The sequence below is a fragment of the Lutjanus erythropterus genome, chromosome 14 (genome assembly GCF_056507025.1).
Source record: "Lutjanus erythropterus isolate fLutEry1 chromosome 14, fLutEry1.hap2, whole genome shotgun sequence".
NCBI classification, from domain to species: domain Eukaryota; kingdom Metazoa; phylum Chordata; class Actinopteri; order Lutjaniformes; family Lutjanidae; genus Lutjanus; species Lutjanus erythropterus.
This window is the reverse complement of record NC_139330.1, coordinates 35,209,916-35,216,135: the sequence shown is the minus strand read 5'-3', so window position 1 is coordinate 35,216,135 and position 6,220 is coordinate 35,209,916. Positions and strand designations below refer to the sequence as shown.

General features: G+C 39.1%; 1 long non-coding RNA gene across 1 annotated transcript; it reads right to left on the bottom strand.

Moving 5' to 3' along the window:
• Positions 1-628: 628 nt before the first annotated feature.
• On the bottom strand, positions 629-2,264 carry LOC146315898 (uncharacterized). Its single transcript, XR_014771859.1, has 2 exons — positions 1,979-2,264; positions 629-1,756 (listed from the first exon to the last, which is right to left on the bottom strand). It is a non-coding gene; the product is annotated as an uncharacterized LOC146315898 (long non-coding RNA).
• Between the last annotated feature and the right edge of the window lie 3,956 nt (positions 2,265-6,220).

Sequence of the window (6,220 nt, the reverse complement as noted above, 5' to 3'; positions counted from 1 at the left end):
ATAGGTGCTTGTGCGGGAAATGCGAGGCCATGACCACAGCTGAGGAGAGTATGTGCTGCAGGGAGGTAGATGCCTACTGGGCGTTAGTGGACAGCGTCACCCCCAGGCTGGAAGTGCAGTGTGTCACACAGCACCCAGGGTTCGAGGCATGCTGTCTCAACCCATACGTGCTGCAGATAGCCTACATGCACTTCAGGCAGGAGCATGGACCTCTCCAGGCCAACACACGAGTATGTTTAGGGTACAAATAATTTATTATTCTTAGTTTTTTCACTTATTCCTACTGTATGTTTATTACTGAGATTGTAGTGGATGGTGGTGATGTATAAGGGTACAGTATGTTGAAAGGTGTTCTTAATATTTGGTTCACTCTATTATTATATAAGGGCAAAATAATAGGAACACACTGTCAATATAAGGCAGTCTAATACACCACCATCATTTAGTACAGCCTCAGTAATAAAGTAGAATTATCACCTTCTCTGCAAAGTTAACATACACTGAACATATATAAAATTAATAAATGTAGAATGTACAGCCGAGCTGCTGTATAGCATTGAATTGGATTGTACAGGTTATCATAATTAGCCAGTGACTGTAAACAGCTAATAAGTTAAAGTGGCCAATATTTAAGTAGACAGTAACTTAGACAGACTTTTATTGTCATTGAGTACACAAAAATGTAGAACAAAATCCCATTACATATGGCTCAGCACAGTAGTACAAATACATAAAATCTAAACATATACAATATAAAGTGCAAACATATGATTACCTGTGTCACACTTTTTCATACCATTAGTATATGACTAATACTGATATTTTGTCCCTATTTCCAGGCAATACCGCTACACTGCATACAGGCAGATTGTCCGCTGGGCCTATGGCATTCTGGGCAGGCACATCAGAAAGCCCATACCAGCTTGTGTTGTGTCTGCCATTAGACAGCAATTTCCAGAGGAAGGAGGGGTTTATAAAGGTTTTGAATGGCCTCATTTGGGTGACAATGAATAAAAACAAATCACAATCACAAAGTGTCTCTGTAAGAAAATATGTTAGAGTAGAACATTTATATAACAAGCAGAGCTGAATTTATGGTTAGGCCTGCAAGCAACAGTACTCAACTCAACTCAACTTTATTTATAAAGCACTTTAAAAACAACCACAGCTGAAAACAAAGTGCTGTACATAGCCTAAGACTGATAATAAACATGTCCTTCATAAATAATTACTTATGTATTTTCATGAATTAAAGTGAAGAGAATTAGGCACATTCGGTACAGCATATATAAATCAAGTGTGAAAACCAAACTAACCCAATATTGCAACTGTTAAAATATATATGCAGATGTGCCAAATGTAAATATATTAAAAGAAAAATATGCCATCTGACCCATGTAAAAATAGAGAGCACTCAACTGTGCAAACTTTCAACTAGTGTTGTCTCAATCCTCAATTATAAATGTTATTTATAAAACACGTGCAACTGGATCAATATCAAAATTTAGAGAATATCACAAGGTGTGTGTACTTTGGGTGTGATAGGCCTCTGTGCAGGTATCGTATTAATGCCCCGTGTTAAATCGGGAATGTTGTGCAGGGTATGCCCCCACAGCCTCATCCTTGCTCATCTTCTGGAGGGATCTGGAAAGGGGAGCAGGTGCAGAGGAGGACAAGACTGAACTGTGCTCTCGCAGAACCTGTGGTGACCTGGAGTATTCCACTCTCAGAGACTCCATGAGGGCTGAAGCATATTCTGGGGGAAGAAAACAGAATTTTAGATCACATTCACTTCCACTGTTATTGACTTATAAAATATACCCCATCCAATATGCAATCCCATACAATAGCCCTTTCATAGAATGTGTTCTGACCTGCATCATACAGAAAGATTTATCTAATTATTTTCTCTCTAATATTCTATAAACATATCTGTGGCATATACAATTAATTCTGTATACGAGTGATGTTACACTACCTGATGAACGATGAGAAGGTCTGAGGTTGCATTGTGAGCCACAGTGAAGCACAGATGACTGAGGAGCCAGTGGAGGAAAATCCTCTTGCTCTGTGTCAATTTGTGCTGCTGCCCTGGCTGTAGCTCCCTCTTCACCACTGCTAATGTCTCCCAAGTCCTTACAAACATACACACGTTATATTATCAAAATATTTACTGTGCAAACAACATCTCTGAGCTCTAACTAAACTTGACAGTTATGTTATTAGCAAACCGAGAGCCTTTTCAGAAGATAGGTTTTTACAAAAAAAAGTTGCCAGCGCTAGCTAACGTTGCTAGCGCTAGCAACGACCGCGTTTTTCGTAGCTGACGCGGCGGTGAAGTCCCGTCTCTTCAGCTGCACAAAACGCACCCAGGCACGGAAGACAGCTCCGCTCTTTTTTACTGTTCGGAAACCGTTGGACCCGATGTCCTGACAGGCTGGAGTTTGTGCAACCTCCACACACGCAGTAATTCACCATGATAAACCAAGATAAACTACTGAAAACACACTGACTCTCTATAACACGACCGCTCTGACTTATAACTACCTACTCGCCACACTAAACTATTGCAGCGGCTAGCTTATAACGCCCTCACGTGACGTAATATGACGCGATCTTGAAAAAAAGAGCAGTTATATTCGCTTTGCTCAAAACAGTCACTTTTTCGGTTAAATTTGCACCCTTGTGGGCTGAAAATCATTGTAAATCATTGCTTAACTTTTAAAATGGTAATTTTTGGACAAGATTACATATACATGTGTAAAAAAGTTTAACCTGCAATATGCTCTTTAAGGCCGGGGCTATATGATTGACACTGCACTTCTACTAGTTCTGGATTCAATTTCTGTGAACAGCAACTAAAGTTTACATTATAGAATGACACTTAACTGCTATTTAACTCTTTCCCCGCCAGCGTTTTTTAAAAACTGGTTGCCAACCAACGCCTGCATTTTTGACAAAATTCACTGATTTTTCAACACTTACAGGATATTCAGTTCAGTTCTATGTTAACATTGATTACATCATAATAGAGAACAGATCTGCAGTCTGAAGCGCTCCAAAACACGTTCTGGCGCTAGAGTTCAAAAAAAGTTGTGGCAGCTTAGTCCCACGTTAATCACCACTGAGACCAGCTGAAGGCAAGGAATATATTGCCAAGATTGTTCATCTCCTGCTGCAAACCAGAGAGCTGCTGGTCCGAGCAACCGACTATTGACTGACTGACGGTGTGAGTGTGTGTGGCTCCTAACAAGCATCATTGCAAGGGAACAGTACTGTGAGTAAAGTTTTTTTTTTTTTTGTTTACCTCTTCCAAATTGGAGACAGTGTGGTGTTTTTTGTTTTTTTGTCGGACCAGGGGAGACTTTTTGCTTTGTTTTGTTTTTTTATTTTGTGTTGTTTATCGACTGAGAAATGGACGTTTATCTTCTAATGGGTTTATTTATTGAAAAATCAGTGCCTTTGTTCTTGGGTTAATACATTTATTAATTTTTGAAGAAGCAAAGTGGTGTGTTGTCACTTTTGACGAGAAGTATTATAAAAATAATTTATTATTTTCAAGTGAGCTTAGCCATGAATATACATTTAAGGCATTACATCCTTTGTGTTGCTAATTTTGCATGAATGTATGACTGGACAATTTTTGTCAGGTTATTACCTGGCTGGTGCCCAGAAAATAAACTAATTAACAACTAATAAAAATAAATTAATTAAAATAAACCAAAATAACCCACAATCCCTGATTTAGGAGGCCAGTGCTTTTTATATTAGCCTTTTTTGTTTTGAGACAGCTTGTCACAAGCTTCCCAGGACCAAGAAAAGTCTTGTTAGTTGTTTCCTAACTTCTGGAAAACTGAAAGGTTTAACTCCCAATAACTACCCTGCCTACATTTAAGTGTACTGTCTGCAGTCTAGGGTTTAGGTACATGTACATACAGGTTTCAAGGCTCCTATACCGTTCATGTTTGGTGGAAACGCGGCTTAACTCAGAAGTCAGATCTTTTATGGATACAGGCTGGTACTAATGTTCAAACAGAACAGCGGAGCAGAACCATGTTCAGCATGTACACATAACTCTCTACAAGTCTTTAGATGAAAGCGCCCTCAGAGGGGTATCTGATATCAGCCCATGCATGGATTATAAGGGGATCGAGCATTAATTCCAACACCAGCCCAAACGTTCGGCTTTAAATCACGAGCTGAGTTCCACAGGTGACATTTGGCTTTTTCCACTCGCAGTCAGCATCGTTCACTGGAAATCTGGATCTCAATCTGAAGCAGCTTCAGCAGAAAGCATGAGAGAAAAATCATAAACATCCTGCTCGTATTATTCCCCCAGAGCACACACAGATTCACACACGTATACAGATATTCAAGTGAACTAGAAGTGAACTCTCTCTCCCACTGTCTTACTAGAGATTTGTGTGTGTGTGTGTGTGTGTGTGTGTGTGTGTGTGTGTCTGCAGGGCACTATTTTTTCCCTCATTAAGAGAATGGGAATCTCTCTCTGCCTCATCATCTGCTCACAAAATCCACTCCTTGTGTGTGTGTGTGTATCTTTGAGCAAGAATAAAAAACCAAGTGTGAGCAGGATTGCCAGGTTTGTGTGACAAAAACCTGCAAAATATCAGACCAATGGCCAATTAAACTGGCCGGTGATGAGCTTTAGACACGTCTTGTGTGTGTGTGTGTGTGTGTGTGTGTGTGTGTGTGTGTGTGTGTGTGTGTGTGTGTGTGAGCGTGTGACATGTGCCATGTCTGTGTGTATAATTGCTCATCCAGATTCAGTTTGGTTGAATTTGAAAAGAGCAAATGATGATAGAGTGATACCTAAAGTATCAGTACAAGTCTTGTTTAGAGCATCAGTAATTGGATTTGCGCCATGCAAAACATTTTTATTTTTGATCAAAAGCCCTGTGTTTTAATGTCTGTCAAGCAGCCTGTGTATTTGGACCAGTATGAGCACTGATGAGTCTGTCTTTGGTATTAGATCAGATTGAAAGCAAAATGTGTGACTTTGCTACCTTGTTTAAAAGTTTTTTAAGTCCTTGAGAGGCACAAATCAAACGTGCATGCTCATAAATGTATATGTGATTATAGTAGAACACTCATTTAAAACTATTTTCTATTTATATTTATCAAATGCAACAAAGGTCTCTGGCAGGACACAGGCCTGGCATGTTGTGGCTCATGCTTGGTAACTTAGCTTGTATGCCCAGTCTGTTCTCACTCCCAACATGTCAAATAGACAACTTAGTCAGACTCTGTGTGTCTAACTATCATGCTGTATGTACATGCAACATTTCTGAGAGCTCTCCTCTAGCATTATGTTTTGATGTTCTGTTGAAGTCAGGTGACGTTGAATAAAAAGTGAGAAATTCCATCTATGAAGGAGGTGGGGTGGATGGATGTGTTAAACCAGTGATTCACAAAGTATGGGAGGTCATGAAAAATAAATCCGATTAGTCTCATGTGTTGATCAGAGTTATGATTAAAAGTTTGGGTGAGCCTCAAAGGTTTTCAGATTTCAAATTGGGCTTTGGGATTCTCAAGTTTGGAAATGGCTGTGTTGAACAAACAACTGACCACTACGTATGTTATATTCCTTACGAATTATGAAATGTATATAAGTTACATTATGTTAAGTATGTGAACTTGCATCTCATTTTTTTATTTGAACCTAAACCCTGGTGTTTTCATAAACCTAACCAAGATGTTTTGTGGCTTACTTTAAAATTCTATCCAGATGCTGCATATTCATCATCGCTAACCTTCACCCTGCACATGCAGAACTGACACTAGAGGGCTACCTACAGCAACAAAGTTTGAAATGAAGGATCACTGACCAAGCTGCTATATTTGTATATTACATGTTTATGTTATAATGATCCCCTGCAACCCTTCGGGAATGAGTGATGACAGAAAATGAATGAATGAGTGTTATAATGATCATCTTCATAGGTGTAGAATAATATTTTAATCATGTTTATTATATGTAATGTTTCCATGTTACTGTATGACATATCAACCTTGTCTTTCTTTTTTTTGGTAACATACAAACATAATCACTGCCTACTTATGTTAACAGGCAACCTTTGAAGTTTTACATTTCTTTACTTCACAGCAGTCACAGGGAGGTGATGACAGCTGATGAAAAACATGGTTTTAACCAAACTGTCACTGTTTCTCTCACTCCCAGTGTGTCAAATACAGCAGCTTG